This window comes from Podarcis muralis, chromosome 1 (genome assembly GCF_964188315.1).
Source record: "Podarcis muralis chromosome 1, rPodMur119.hap1.1, whole genome shotgun sequence".
In the NCBI taxonomy this organism is placed as follows: domain Eukaryota; kingdom Metazoa; phylum Chordata; class Lepidosauria; order Squamata; family Lacertidae; genus Podarcis; species Podarcis muralis.
In genome coordinates, this window is record NC_135655.1 from 41996249 (window position 1) to 42012479 (window position 16231).

At 44.4% G+C, this 16231-nt stretch overlaps 1 protein-coding gene across 10 annotated transcripts in view; it reads left to right on the forward strand.

The window, feature by feature from the left end:
* The first annotated feature begins 626 nt into the window (after positions 1–626).
* The window catches only part of PAK6 (p21 (RAC1) activated kinase 6), a 46101-nt gene continuing 30496 nt past the window's right edge, over positions 627–16231 (forward strand). For 2 of the 10 annotated variants that reach the window (XM_028722389.2, XM_028722398.2), the window contains exons 1-2: positions 627–897; positions 14065–14126. The gene's annotated coding sequence lies outside the window, so the exon portion shown is untranslated. Of the gene's footprint in view, positions 898–1223; positions 1295–12789; positions 12949–12992; positions 13175–13286; positions 13482–14064; positions 14127–16231 lie in introns of those variants that run through there. The other 8 variants (XM_028722438.2, XM_028722468.2, XM_077926721.1 and 5 more) reach the window with 4 other exon arrangements.

The window sequence follows — 16231 nt, forward strand, 5'->3', positions numbered from 1 at the left end:
ATACCTTGAGTTAAGAACTTTGCTTCAGGATGAGAACAGAAATTGTGCTCCAGCGGCACGGCGGCAGCGGGAGGCCCCATTAGCTAAAGTGGTGCTTCAGGTTAAGAACAGTTTCAGGTTAAGAACAGACCTCCGGAACGAATTAAGTACGTAAGCAGAGGTACCACTGTATCTTATTGTTTCAAGAAAAGCTTTAATAAAAATCTTAACCTGGAATACAAATTCTCTTTCAGGATCTAATCCAATCTTCTCTCTGCTGAGATTACAGGATTGGCTGAAAACTGGAATTGGGGGCGTGGACTTGCCTTCATTGGAGGTTTTTAAACAGAGGTTGGGTGTCAAGCTGTCAGGGATTCTTCAGTTGTGATCCTGCACAGCGGAGGCTTGGACTAGATGACCCTTCGGGTCCCTTCCAACTCTACAATTCTCTGATTTGCCGCAATATCATGCCTAAGTAAGATTTTTAAAAATTGCTTGTGAGGTGTGTTGGGTATGAGCCGGTCATCGTAGCAAAAACCCAAGTATAACTCTGGCCTGATTCTTTCCAAAGCGTATAAGGAAGAGGCTTCCTTGTGAGTCCCGCTTTTTCAACACCTGCCTGGGCAAGGGGGGGCGTTTGGCATTTTCAGATCTGCTCCTTCACAGCAGCTGGCAAGCTGGCACAAGGAGAGTGTCGGTGAGGAAGCAGCTGCGAGGAGGATGTATTTCTGTGCATGTGTAATGCTGAACCAGAATCTTTCTGAAGCTCAAGAGATGGAATTGTGGGGAATTTTTGCCTGAAGCGAGGGATGTTTCCCTCCTCCTGAGACAAGCAGCAGCCTGCAGTCAGAGATGGGCAGGGACTAAGCTGAATCTTCTGAAGAGCAGAAGCACACAGGGCAGGAGCCGATCTTCAAGGTAAGACCCCAGTTCCACTTCTAGTAAAGGAGCAGGGTCCAGGTGAACTTCCCCTTCATGTAACAAGAGTATTTATGTAGAAGTGTGGGGGTTTTTTTTGGTGGTGGTGGGGTGTGCCTGGGAAAAGTGGAAGCTGTCATGTTCCAGACCTGTCTGCGCTATTAGCTGCCGCTCCCTTCTCAGACTAATCAATTTAAATCAGCCAATGGGAGCCATCTTTTCAAACCTAAAACCACCAACAAGTGGAGGGAAGACTTTTAACCCTAGAAAGGCTGCCTTTAGCTTTAGCCAAACCACAGCAGACAGGATCTGGTTGGTTTACATCCCTTATCCAAAGGGTCAGGGACTTTATTGAAGAATACTAAAAGCAGATAAGAATGGCTGAGCCTGAAATTCTGTAAGCTGAACACACCACCATAGGAGACCGAAGTGTTTGTGGGTGTTGGGGTAGGGAGTGGGGCTCTGCTTTTATTTATTTCTTTTTTTAAAAAAGCTAATAATTTTAAGCTGCTAATGGGTCCCTTTTATGTACTTAAGATGTGGGCTGAAGATGGTCGTCCTTGAGAACTGGATAGCTCCTGTCCTTTTGCCGTTTGATCCCATATAATAGGAACAAGAGATTAAGAACCTCCAACAGCGCCAAACCAGTAGCCTAAACAAGCAGCTCTCTCTAGATTATTCAAGGTTACTGACAGCCATTATTTTGAGTTTAAGGGGTATAAACAATGTTGGTTTTTAATAATGAATTTTTTGAATGCTCTGCATATACTTGTCTGAGCAGAGGGGAGCGGAGGTGTTTTTTCTTTCTAAGAAGAAATTAATCAGAACATCTTCAAATGATTTTTTTAAAAGAGTAAAATACTGGGAATGGTTTCCAGAGCAATAGCCATGGTAGATTGTTGCAGCGAAGGTAACAACGAACCCTGTGGCACCTTAAAGGCTAACAAACATTATTATAGTGTAAGCTTTTGTGGACAAACTCTAGTCCATGAACGCTTATGCTGCAATAACATTTGTTAATCTTTGAGATGCCACAAGACTCTTGTTTTTTTTATTAAAGAACTGGAAATATGTTCTAGATTAATTCTTATTTCTGTATCGTTCTTCCATTAAACTTCTGTTTCTGCTAATATATTCACTGGCTGTTAGAACAGACATGCTCACTGGTCTGGGCAGAACAGATTATAGATATGTTCCATGCTGTTTCCCGCCCTCCCTTTCATTTGCTTGATCCGTGCACATACTTTTGAGATGCTGGTGCTTAGAAATGTTTTCCATTTCTCTCTCTGACTAGTCTGTAAACTGTGTGTGCTCTCGTAAGCGAAATCTACTTAGTTGTAGGGAAACTGGTCTGCTCAGTGCAGGTGCAGAGACACACAGTGGAAGTGTCTGGAATAATTTATATCCTGCCAGAGAGAGATCCTTCACCCATCAATTTAGGTTCTGTTCTCTGTGAATCTTTGGCTATGGTGACAGGCCACTGTACGTACTTGGTGGGCGCAATACTTACCTCTCTGTTTTGGGATTGGGATTGCCCTGCTTTGTTGGGTCATATGGAAGATCTGAAAAGTCTGACAGTTTTAGTATTGAGAAGCCTTCCTTAACCTGGGGCCTTTTTATTGTGCATTCATGATGATGTAGGGTCAGGTCATGCACCTTTTTCCCTGCAAAGGTTTCAGGACGGACTGTGTGGTGTAGTGGTTGAGAGGTGGACTCGTAATCTGGGGAACCGGGTTCGCGTCCTCGCTCCTCCACATGCAGCTGCTGGGTGACCTTGGGCCAGTCACACTTCTCTTAAGTCTCTCAGCCCCACTCACCTCACAGAGTGTTTGTTGTGGGGGAGGAAGGGAAAGGAGAATGTTAGCCGCTTTGAGACTCCTTTGGGTAGTGATAAAGCGGGATATTAAATCCAAACTCTTCTTCCTCTTATTCTTTTGTATCTTCCCACTGAAAGCCTGTAACTTTTTATATACCGCAGTGTTACAGGTTTCTTCTGTCTTGCTTTATAGCTCAAGAGTGCTGCTTGAGATGGCAATAATGCAATCACATTGGCAGAGACCGACTTGGGGGAACGAGACCAGTTTGGGCGCACTGGGCGCAGAGCTTAAGGGATGCTGGAGGGGGCGCCACAACTATGATGTGGAATGGAAGGCAAGAGGCGGAGAGGGGGGCACTGAATTTCAGCGTTGCACAGGGCGCCACTGAAATTTGAGATCCCAGGGTCCTCCATTGGGGAAGCATCTGTTGACATCCCTCTGTCTTGGGAGACAATTGAGAGATTATTGGGTTGTCTTTGGTTTTTATTTTATTTTATTGATTGAATTTATATACCGCCCAGTGCCGGATTTACGTATAAGCTAAAAAATTTAAAGGAAAAAAACAACCTGGATGTACATTTCCAAAATATAAGTTAAAAAAATAAAAAAGCTACATACAGCAACAGTGGCAATTGGCTTTAGATACCTATTAGGTCCATAAATTACCATATAGCATATGTTCAACATAAAAAACAGTGACAATTTGTTGTTGACAATGGACAGCTGGACATATAAAGGGCCCCAGTACCTTCCGGAGCTTAGGGCCTCATCAAACCTAAATCCGGCCCTGATACCCCCTGTACCTGCAGGCCTCAGGGCAGTTCACAGAAAAGATCACAATATATAAAATCAAAATAAGAACAATAAGCCAATAACACCCCCTCCCCCAAAAGCCACATTTTAAAAGGGCATAGGATATCAATCAGGTCAACCAAAGGCCTGGTTAAAAAGGAACATTTTCCCCTGGCACCTAAAGGTGTATAATGAAGGCGCCAGGTGAACTTCCCTGGGGAGAGCATTCCACAAACGGGGAGCCACTGCAGAGAAGGCCCGTTCTCGTGTTGCCACCCTCCGGACCTCTTGAGGAGGGGGCACATGAAGGAGGGCTTCAGAAGATGATCTCAGGGTCCGGGTAGGTTCATATGGAAAGAGGTGTCCTTGAGGTATTGCGGTCCTGATCCGTACGTATTTTGTATTGTGATTTTATGTTGTGAACTGCCCTGTGATCTATGGGTATAGGGCAGTATCCAAATTTAGGAAAGGAAAGGGAAAGGAAAGGAAGATGTGGGGAACCTCTGGGCCTTCAGGTGCTGTTGGATTCCAGTTCCCATCAGCTTGAACAGTGTGGTCAATGGCCAGAGTGATGGGACTTCAGTAACACCTGGAGTGTGAACAGCGCAATGGAGAACAGGGCTGTGTAGAAGAGGGAATGTTGAAAGCTGGAGCTTTTCATGCATGGAAGAAAAATTAGCATCTGTTGAAATTTCTATTTTGGTTATAAACATTCGAGGTAGAGGAGCCCTCTGCGCCCTTCTTTGCAACTTGGCTGCCTCACTACAAAGGTCACAATTCTTTATTCCAGCCATTTCCATGCTTTCTCCTTTGGTTCACTTTGTGGACCTAGATTTTTGCTACCTAGGGAGAGCGGGATAATTAAGAGGAACAGCGTTAATGTTCCTTTGGGATGCAACAGCTTGACAGGCCAGAACCACGTGCTCTTAATTAATATTGATTGCTGCTCTCTGCTAAAGATACTGGTGAAATCCAGGGAATTAGAGCGCAGGTTATTAAAGGCCATTTGTATCTGTGAGTAATTGTTAGCAACACCTCTTGAACCAGCCACGAATAAGACCTCTCAAGGGGATGTGTGAGAGACGGTTGCATAGATGTCGCAAACAGCGTGAGAGGTGGATAGGGGGTGTGTGTGGATTACTTGGTGGAAGAATCAGAGAGTGAACTCTCATGGCGCTAAGTTCAAATACAGTTCAAAGTGGAAGTGGCTGAATTTTGCAAAGACATTTCAGCTGGTCTCTGCTGATCTCCTTTCATTTTCTACTGAACCATTCAGTTTGCAGGCAGGGCTGTCACTGATGCTGCAGTGCTGTCATTATCAAACTGAAGAATCAGGATAATAACCAGGTGTCCAGGTAAATATTAAAGTAATTCCAAAGGTCTTTCTAGGACAATCTGCTGATTCCCAGTGTTGTGTTCTATCTCGGTTGGATTGGAAAGCCTGAGAATGGAGATGGGTTTATGGCGTGCTCCCTAACTCTGACTCTCTTGCTAGGATAGCACTAATTTTAATGCAGTAACAAAGAAATGGTGGTCCTTCTGATGTTGCTGAGCTACATCCTGCAACATTCCTCCTGGCTCTTGGCTGTACTGGCTGGGGCTGATGTGAATTGGAGAGGTCCAACAACATTTGGAGGGTTCCCTGTCTCTATTTTAAACAATATTCAGTCATGCAGTAAGACCAAGTAGGATTTCTTGTTGAAGTTGCTCCCTGAGAATAGTGCCAATCTCCTCCCTCTGCCACTATCATTTAAATGTAGCAGTCTTGATTTTGATATTATTATTATTATTATTATTATTATTATTATTATTATTATTATTATTATTATACTGCCCTTCATTTGAAGACCACAGGGCAGTTTACAACATAAAAATACAAAAGGAAACACAAAATACATAACATAATTTTAAAAACCACCAATAAAACCCCACAATTATATGTTTGGTTCATTATACAGCTTTTTATCCCTTGGTCTATTTCAGTATACTCAAAAGCACCAAGAGAGGATGTTCATACTGTACTCCCTCCCCTGTTCCTCTGCCAGCCTCTTTGCTTACATTCCCCTTGTAGTAATGAGCAGGATTCTAGGTTGCTGTTGTTGTTTACACATGGCAGATGTGAGAGGAAAGTAGGTGGGGCAGAATAATCTCCGTAGTCTATCTGGAGGACATGCTCTGGGATGTCTCACCTGTAGCCTTCCAGATGCTGTTGGACTCTTAACTGCCATCATTCCTCACCACTGGCTATGTTGGCTGGAGCTGATGGGCACTGGAGTCCAGAGTATTTAGAGGTTCACAGGTCCGCCACCCCTGGTTTAAAATGCCAGGGATAATCTCTGTGGATGAAGATTTGGCAACCTTACATCAAAGCAGGCAGCTTCTAAGGATGTAGATCTAGAACAAAGCATCCTAAAAGAAAGTCTTGCTTTGCTGAGAACCAGTTCAGACATTAGGTAAATTGGGAAAGTGGGTGTCTTGTAGTTTTGCGGCAATTTGTGGAGAGATCATGATCTCTACCTTGGCGAGATTTGTGAGCTCTGGAGCTCTGCTTAGTTGCTTTTCTTATATCTAAACTGGCTATTAAGAAGGTGGTTGTTTTTCAGCACAGAATGCCAATAGCATGGCACAACTGATGGCAGCAGGCTTGGTTTAGCTGCCTGCTTCCTTCCTTGTGCCACCCAAGTGCCCACCGACTGTTACTAAACTTGATGGCGTTTGCTAAGAGACAGCCAACAACCAGAGGATTCTATTGATTTCATGGGACTAAGAAGGTAGAGAGCTTGAAACTGTCCCTTTAGCATAGTTTCGAAGATTACTTGCAGATTCCTAGTTTCACTTCTTATATCTGCTAGAAGCTAGTAGTTGTACCACCTGCCTGCTCCCTGCACATCTCACATTTACATACCCTCCAAAATTTCTCTGATGAAAATAGGGACATTAATAATAATAATAATAATAATAATAATAATAATAATAATAATATTTTACTATTTATACCCTGCCCATCTGACTAGTGTGCCCCAGCCACCTTGATCAACATTTGATGAGCACTGCAACCCCAGAGTCAGTCACGACTGGACCTAATGGCCAGGGGTCCCTTTACCTTTACCTTTTTATCTCCATTTAAATATCAGTTTTTGAATTGACATGAAGGGATGATAAAATTGTCTGTAGTGAATCGTTCTTCCAGATGTCAAGCAGTGTTGGAAATGCATGTCCCAAGTCTTAAGCTTCATAGGCGCCGACTCCATGGGGCTTGAGGGGGCCCGAGCCCCCTCAAAAATTCGTTTGGGGGGGCTCCGCCCCCCCAATAATCTCCGGCGCCCCTCCAGCAGAGCGCCATCGCCGCCCCTCCCCCAGCCCAAAATGCACAGGGAGGGGCGGGCTGCATGCCTCCTGCCCTCCCTCCCGAGCAAAAGCTCCACCCAATTTCCTTTGGAGCTGATTAATAGGCGCAGCACGCTCTCCCCTATTCGCTCACGAGGAGGCGGTGCCACTTTATTTGCATATTCATGAGCTTATTTATTATTCATGAGCTTTCCCGGGCCCCCCCAATATTTTTTATAAGTCTGCGTCCCTGTTAAGCTTTGTTTGGAACCCTGGGAGACTCTGTTCATTAAGACTGGCTTTTGAAGCCCAAGAGTCTGAACCAACATGTTGGGGAGAGAAGAGCTCACATTTTCTGAGATTTTAAATTTGCAGCTTCATTGCAATTTTAATGGAATAGTTTTATGTTTGTTTTTTAATTTCATTTTATTTTTACTTACCCCGAGCCTTTGGGAATTAGTGATCTATATTATCAACTAAATATTTTGAGCAATTTTATTCCTCGAGGCTGCTATGGTGATTTTATCAAGGTTGAATTAGAGGCAGAGGCCTCTGTGTTTTTATAAGTTAATAATGGCAGCTTGATTACTGTAGGCTCAGTAAGATTCCCCCAGAGATTCTGCCTCATTAAGTAGCATCTGTGTTGTCTTATTGACAGTCTTCTAGTATTCATTATGTCCCACGAATGCTTTAAAAGAGACAGGTTCTTGCTTTGATTGCTCTCTTTTCAATTCAGAAAGTACAAATTCCATGTAATTTAATCTGTGCCCCACACTAAATTACAGCGTATAGTGTTATGAATTAAGGTTGCTATTCAGTGATAGTCATACTTAGGGCAGGCTTAAGTGCATTGATTTCAGCAGGTCTGCTCTAAATATGGCTTAGGTACATAGCACCTTAACAGATTCAATATTACAGTACTGCAATCTGTATTCACAGGCTTCCTTAACAATTCTAGATATCTATGTATCTAGATACATGGGGGGGGGGGGAGAGCTCAAATGGGGAAATATGCCCCTTTGTAGCAGATGTAATATTCTAAGGCAAAATGAAGTAAGTTCTTCACCCATGATGCGAACACAGTTTTCTCAGTTTTTATTTCCAGAGAGTGGTAGGGGATGTTTTATCCCATGTTGATGGCCTTTCAGCTGATTCCCTGGTGGCCCGCTGGAATGCGGAGTTAACCAGGGCTATCGACTGTCTGGCTCCGAAGCGCCCTCTCCGATTGCATGGAGCCTGGACAGCCCTGTGGTTTTCCCCAGAGCTGAGGGCAATGAAACAATTGCTGAGACAGCTAGAGCGCCAGTGGAGGAAAACTCATTCTAAATCGGACTGGACACAGGTTAGAGCTCAGCGTCGAGCCTACCAAGTGGTGATAGCGATGGTGAAGAGGACCTTCTTCATCGCCTCTATTGCATCTGCAGAAAACAGCAGCAGGAGACTCTTTCAGATTGTTCGCAATTTAACGGAACCACTTGCACCATCGGGGCCTGGTAAGGACCCCAAGATCTCCTGCAATGATTTTGCAAGATGGGTGGGGTATAAATAATAAATTATTATTACTTTATTATTATTAATGGCATTTTTGGTCCTATTTTCATTAAAATAAATCTTAGACAGGGGAACAACACCAAAGCACAAATACATCACCACCACCACCACCACCCACTCTTAAAACAAACAAAAACAATAAATATAAATCAAGTCACAATCCAGTTCAGTGAAGGTGAAATCGCTTCCCAATAAATCATCCAAATGCCTGAGTAAATAGAAATGTCTTCAAAAGAAGCATAAAACCTATTACGGTCAGCAGCGGCTGCATCTGTGAGGGTTGGCATTGCGTAACTGGGATACCCTATGGAGAATGCCCTCACACTAATAGCACACTCAGTAAGTGTGGTGCAGTTAAAAGGGTGTTGCCACCTGATCTTAATGTACGGTATATAGGCTGCTATATCTGGAGCAGGCAAGCTAGTAAGTATCAAGGTATTAAGCTGCGTAGGACTTTATATGTCAATACAAACACTTTGAACTTTATAACTTGTAATGAGACATCACCATGTGAAATACTAGATCAGGGAGCTGTTTTCCATGCCAAGGATGCATGCTTGCTGTCCAACCTGCCACACCATTCCTGAATAAGTTGCCTGCATTTTAAAGTTCAACACACATCCCAATTCATGGGATTTTGTATGAAATTAAATGCTGAAACACACTCCTAAACATGCTGCTCGGAGATTTAGAGCACTGAGATCAATAGGACTTGCTTTCACATCGTGTGTTGTGAAGATCAGGGTAGTCTAAAATGCAATGATAATAAAGATAACTCAGTCCTGACAACTAACGTCTCATCCAAAAATGATCTGCTATGCTAAGTTGGCAACTACTGGCGTCTGGAAACACTTCCTTTATTTTTTAAATTTTTCTCCTTTTGGGACACCACAGAGCCCCACGTCATCATGGCTTCTTGGGGGGGGGGGGTTCAGTGAGCATCTCAATGCTATGACTGTCTAATGGTCAGCTTGACTGGCAACTTAGGCTACCAATATGGACTTGGTATATGAGCCACGTGGACATAGGTGCCAACTCCCTGGGGCCCAAGCACCCACAAAACTCCCCATGAAGGGGCCAGGCACCCACAGATTTCGGTGCCAGGGCCATGCAGGCGCATGTCACCCACAGTCTTGGGCACCCGCAGTAGCGGGGCCAAGTTGGCACTCCTGCACCCAGATATGTTCTCCGGGCACCCCTGACATTGTTGACTTTCAAAGTGAAATCTCAAGCCAATAATAACTGGAAGGAAATTGTTGATACCGGATTCAGTGGGAAATGGGATTACACAAATTGGAACGCTTCTGCGTTGGGAGTTGCTCTCTGCTTATTCAACAACCTGCATGGCTTATTTATTATAGCAACATGTTGAAAGAGAGTATAGAATTGGCCTTTGACCAAACTTGGACAATATTATCTATAGAAAACATTGCTCAAATGTTTGGATAGCTACTACTGTAAATCATGGGATAGCTTCTGTTTCAATGGCTTGCCAAAAACAGGACACTAAATCCTTTATGTGCAGTCATTTTCTTGCAAGGTTTTCTAGTGTGGTTAGGTCCTTAAGCAATTTTGTCTTAAGTATTTTGTTCTTCTGTATATTGTCACATTCCTTCAGTGACAATCCTAAACGCTAACATCTCTCACTGGTAAATGAAAGTCAGGTTTCCCCATGTCAGAGATGTGGAATGAGGATTCCTTTTGTTACCCCCCCAAAAAAAACACACCCACAGTCAAGCTTTTAGAGTGATGACAGAACACGTAGCCATTATTTTGATAGTGATCTCTGTGACTATTGCAGTACAGACAATAGATAATAATATGGAAGGCTGCTCTGTAAAGACAAGAATACCAAAGATGGCACAGCCATTCTCTCTACTGTAAATTGACTTCTTGCAGCAATTTTGTGCGCATGTGTGCTCCTGGAAGCCTAATTTTTGAGGGTTACTTTAACTTACAGTGGCCTAACAAAACCAGGCCAGCTTGTTGAGTCCTTTCCATGGCCCAGTTTTATGTGCATAACTACTACAAAGCACCAATTAAAAATTATACTTGCAGAACTGAATTAGTATTGGAAATCTGTATTTTTAATAAATGCATAAATAAAATGCAGTGCAACTTAAGCCTCATCCCTGGGTGCCTCTAGATAACCTGTTTATTTAGCATTCATCCTGATTGGCTTGCAGAAAGCTTACATGGAGGTTAGATTAACACTGGTCTTTTTAAAGCATCAGTATCACCAGTATCATCAGCATCTTCCCAGCTCCATATGGCTCATGCTTCATGGTAGTGTACTAAGGGCCTGAATATTTGTGCACTGAATACTTTGTACAGAGGCAGATGGGCTCAAGTGACTTTCCCAAGGACACTTGGTGAAGAGCAGCGTCTGGAAAGAAGCCAAGTTGCCCTGTACTTTCCTAAAATCAAGGCCGAAAAGCATGACTCTCTATTTTCTTAAAAAGCTGGATGGAGTGAACTGAACAGAGTGAATGTACTGTTCTTGTGAGACCTTAGATCAATAGACAAGATACTATGTGTACCTTGAGGCGTTCTATCTGAGGTCTTTGGACCTAAGCGCTTTCGTGTGCAGTGTCCATTGTTTGCATTAGATCCTTGCAAATAAACCAAGCCTCTCTTATTTGCCGATGGCTTCGGATGACGTGAACTCTGAACTTTTATCTCACTTCAGGCGCATTTCCAGTATCTTCTGTGTACTTGGTTTGCTGGGGCTGGGGGGCTGGGTGCTTTTCTAGGAGCCTACACAGACTCTCAAGAGACTCTCAGAGAATTTAAACCAGATCGTGTGTTGTGTGGATTTGCAAGGCATTAATTATTATTCCTCCTCCTAATATATATTTATATCAACAAGCAAGACTGCTTCTGCTAGGCAATAGCTAGGAAATTCAGGGCTGGTCTCGAAATTTGCAAGCTGGGTGACATGGTGAAGAAATGTCAAGATTCATTAGGGATAGCGAAGGCTCGAAGGCCCTGAGGCTCTGGGGATTGGGAGAGAGAAGAGCTAATGATCTCAGCAAAGTTTTAGTAGGTCAGTCAGCTAAGAAGGTCTGTGCACAGCAGTGCAGGGATTTTGGATCCTGAGCTTACCTGCTATGCAGCGGGCGAGGGGTGGGGAAAGAGTCTCTCTTTTGACGGCAATGTGAATGGCTTCAAAGTACAATAAGCCAGCCCTGTTGCCCTAGGGAGCCCTCCTGCTTATTCTGCTGTGTAGCGGGTTCCCAGACATCTGCCCCCCCCAGCTCTCCCCAATGGCACCACTAGGTGTGCAACCACATCGGAGTACCCACTCACAAATCTCAGACGCCTTTTTTCCAGGGACAGTCCTGGATTTACAGAAACCTTCCTGGTTTCTGATTTGATCCCAGAATGTCCCGCTTTTCCTTAGGACATCCCTATTTTCGTCAGAGAAATGTCGGAGGCATTATCCAACCCCAGGGCCATCTGAAGGCAGTCATGTATAGGGAAGGGTTTTTGTTTTTTTTTAATGCTTAATGTTTTATTATGTTTTTATATATGTTGGAAGCCGCCCAGGGTGGTTGGGGCAACCTAGTCAGATGGGCAGGGTATAAATAGTAATTATTATTACAGTGGTAACTCAGTTTACAGATGCTTCAGGTTACAGACTCCACTAACCCAAAAATAGTACCTCGGGTTAAGAACTTTGCTTCAGGGTGAGAACAGAAATCGTGCGGCGGCGGCAGGAAGCCCCATTAGCTAAAGTGGTGCTTCAGGTTAAGAACAGTTTCAGGTTAAGAACAGATCTCCAAAACAAATTAAGTTCTTAACCTGAGGTACCACTGTATTATTATTATTATTATTACAGTGGTACCTTGGGTTACATACGCTTCAGGTGACATACACTTCAGGTTACAGACTCCGCTAACCCAGAAATAGTACCTCAGGTTAAGAACTTTGCTTCAGGAAGAGAACAGAAATCGTGCTCTGGCGGCGCAGCAGCTAAAGTGGTGCTTCAGGTTAAGAACAATTTCAGGTTAAGAACGGACCTCCGGAACGAATTAAGTTCTTAACCCGAGGTACCACTGTATTATTATTATTATTATTATTATTATTATTATTATTATTATTATTATTATTGAATAGGCTGTTCCTATTTTCGTCAGAGTAATGTTGGAGGGTATGAAATCTCAGCACCTTAGTCAGGGATTCTCAACCTGTCACTTTGGCTGCAAACCCTGATGTGGACACTGGAGTGGAAAACTCATGCCCTGCAAATCCCAATGTCAGCATTATCCGGTTCGTTAAAATTCAAATCCGTGCCTTTGCAACGCGTTCCTGTGTGCTTGCAGGGCCACGCCCCGAAGTCAAACTCCTCGCTAGGTGAACGGGAGCCCTGCACAAACACGCCAGGCAGGCCTCCGCCCCCTTCTCCACTGTTCTGCTCCCCTTCTGTCATTCTCTCCTAAGTTTTCTTTTGGAGCGTCAGCAAGGAACTCGGCGTGAACTTGAGTTCCTACTTTGCTCTCAGGTGGCAGCGGCAGCCCTGGAGTAAAGGAGCCTTCCTCCTGTTGAGGAGCAGCACGACCAGGTTTGCTTATTTATGAGACTGACTTCTGATTGCTGCTCTCACATCCTATTTGCTGGCTGCTTACGGAGGACTGGATTTGTCAGTTTCAACTAACATCTTCGCTTTCCAGTTGCTTTGCTGCTGAGGATTAACTCTTCGTACGCAGAGCTGCATTCAAAAAAAGAGATAAAAGAAAAAACAACAGAGTGCCAAGGAGGAATATGCTGAGCATTGATGTGCTTGTACGGTGAGGGCGGGGAGCAGTTTGCAAGGCTTCTCTGCAGCTTCTCCCCTTTCAGGGATTATTCTTGGGTGGGTGGGGGGAAGAAAACTGAAAGCTGAACTCCTTTGGGAAGGCCTTTACTCCATCTTCACTCCTGTAACCCGGCAACAACCATCCACCAATCAGCTTTGCTCAATGGCAGAAGTAGAGTTTGCTAGCAGTCTTTTATTCCTTCTCCCTTGGAACAGTCCTCACCAGCATCATTCCTGATGCACCCTGATCTCCTTTCGCACCCTGTCATTTCCAAGACCTGTGGGAGGTGGACCTGCAAGTATATCTGTTAACGCCGTTTACAGGGGGTGGGTGGGCTGGGGATGTGGTGTCTGTCTGGTGGGTGGGGTAGGATTGGGGGTGGGGGCCGACTCTGTAAACTGTCAGAATACGTGGAAGGAAAATTGCATGGATGAAACTGACAAGGAGAGGGGAAGGGGTTAAAAGATGCCCCAACTGATGCTTCTGAAATCAGTCAGCATGCAAGAAACGTGTCTGCCTGCTGCCTCTATGTATGCAAGACATAATCATGTCTTCCGAGGACCTTCTGCCTGGGGGTGGGGGCGGGGAGAACCCCACACCCACCTATTTCAAATTTACTAAGAAAGCCCCTGCCTGGCATACACTTGCCGTATCTCCTGGAATCGTGCGCAATCCAGATTTAATTTTAAACTATCAAGGAAAATTGACAAAACGGGGCTGAAACTCTTCTGTATGATTTTAGAGGAGATGCCAACCCACATCTCCCGTGATCCAAAGGTAATTGCCACATGTTGTGTGGTGTCTGTGTGTATATAATTACTTGTCCCACATGAGAATTGTTTGGTAACATTTGCTGACTGCTGTGTATTCTTCTTTGCCAGGGTATTAAGGATTTAGCCTGATTTGAGGCCAAACAGAGAAGAGACAGCGGACTGTTCACCTGGTGAGTGAAAACTTCTAAATGTCACGGAGCTGGGAAACTTGAGCAGGATAAGGAGACAGGCGTTTAAAACGTAGGACCTATTTTGTGTGTGCTGTGTACCTCTCGCTGTCATACACATAAGATAAGGTCTGATGCAAAGGATCAGAGAGGTGTGTGTGTGTTTTGGGGGGAAAGGTTGTCTATAGGAGTTGGCCCAAGACATTTTGCTGAAAACCAATTGCTGGAAATCGCATGTAGGCAGAGCACTGTTACGCTCATGCCCAGTTTGCAGGTCTCACACAGGCATGTGAGAACAGGATGCTGGCCTAGATGGGCCATTGGCCTGATCCAGCAGCTTCTCCTTATGTTCTTATGATAGCATCCTCCATTGCACATTGCAGGCTAGCATGAGTGGTGAGATCTTTCCTTCAGCTCCTTGCTGCCACTCTCCACCTCCTAATGGAAAGGCCAGCGCTGTGTAAAGCTGGCGAAACAAAAGCTCCACTGTTCTGCAAACTCATCAACGGCTTCACCCATCCTGGACCTCGGAGGGCAGTTGAACTACCAAGAGGGCTGATCTTAACACCTAAGAGGGTCTGTTGGGAAGGAAGCAGTCTTTCAGATATTTGGGGCCTAAGTCATTTAGGGCTTCATACATTGATGTGAACACTTTGAATTGGGCCTGGAAATGAACTGCTGACCAGCGCAGCTGTGTTAACACAGGGGTTATACACATTCAAAATGGAACCCCCAACCAGTAATCTGGCTGCTGCATTTTGGACCAGCTGAAGTTTCTGAGCTGTCTTCCAGGGCAGCCCCATGTATAGCACATTGCAATAATCCAGTCTGGAAGCTATCCAAGCATGGAGTACAGTGGCCAAGTCATCTCTATTCAAAAGGAGGCCATAGTTGGCAAACCAGGTATAGCTGGAGATAGGCACTCCAAGCCCACCAGAGTCTCCTGTGGCAATGTTGGACCCAGGGGAAACCACCCCCCCAAGCATTTAGTGAGAGGCATGTACATAATGGCCTCCATTAAAAGATATTGTGTTTCAGGTGATTTGCGATGACATGAAAGCTCGCTCTGTGTGCACTGTTTCATTGATGATAGCCGTTTCACCCATGGAAATTATCACTTGCAGTCATTAAGTGATGAAATTTTATGTGCAAATGCTGAATTGGTACATTGTATGTGTAGGAGATTGGCAATCATTAGCAATTGCTGGTTGTAAAATATAGTGTAAGACATATTGGCAAACAGTTTGCTGGATTACAACATCTGCACCAGTTCAAGGCTTCTCTGCATTCTGCTTCTGTGTGTTGCCCATTCTAACTACACGCAACATGTGAGATCTGTAATTTGTTCTGCCAATATTTAAGAGCAGCCATGGGACTCTCCAAAACTGATAGGAGCAGTTATACTTGCCATCAGTCCTGTGGAACTGAGGGAAACTGTGGGGCTAAAGCTTTGGGGGAAAGAGCCATGGCTCAGGGGTACAGCACATGGTGTTGTATGCAAAAAGTCACAGGTTCAAACCCAGGAACGTCCCCTGCCTAGGGGTCTTAGTTGACCACAGGTTTAGCATGATTAACAGTGTGATGCAGCAAAAAGAAAGCTAATGCTATTTTAGGTTGCATAAACATAAGTATTGTGTCCAGATCAATGGAAGTATTCTGCCTTGGTCAGACCACACCTGGAGTACCGAGTCCAGTTCTGGGCATCACAATTTAAGAAGGATATCAGAAGAGGGAGTTAGGGATGTCTAGCCTGGAGAACAGGAGACTGAGAGGTGATATGATAGCCATCTTCAAAATCTGAAGGGCTGTCACATGGAAGATGGAGCAAGCTTGCTTTCTACTGTTCTAGAGGGTAGGACCTGAACCAATGGATTCAAAGAAAGCAGATTCTGACTAAACTTTAGCAAGAACTTTCTGATGCTAAAAGCTGCTGGACAGTTGGACTGCTAGGCTCCTTCACTGGAAGCTTTAGCAGTGATTTCTGCATTTCAAGGAGCAGAACCGGCTGAACCATGGGTTCCATTCCAACTCTGCAATTCTATGGTTCCTCCACCACCACCTTTCCAAAGCAAACAGTTATTCCTGAAAGTTCCAACTCGGCTCTATTC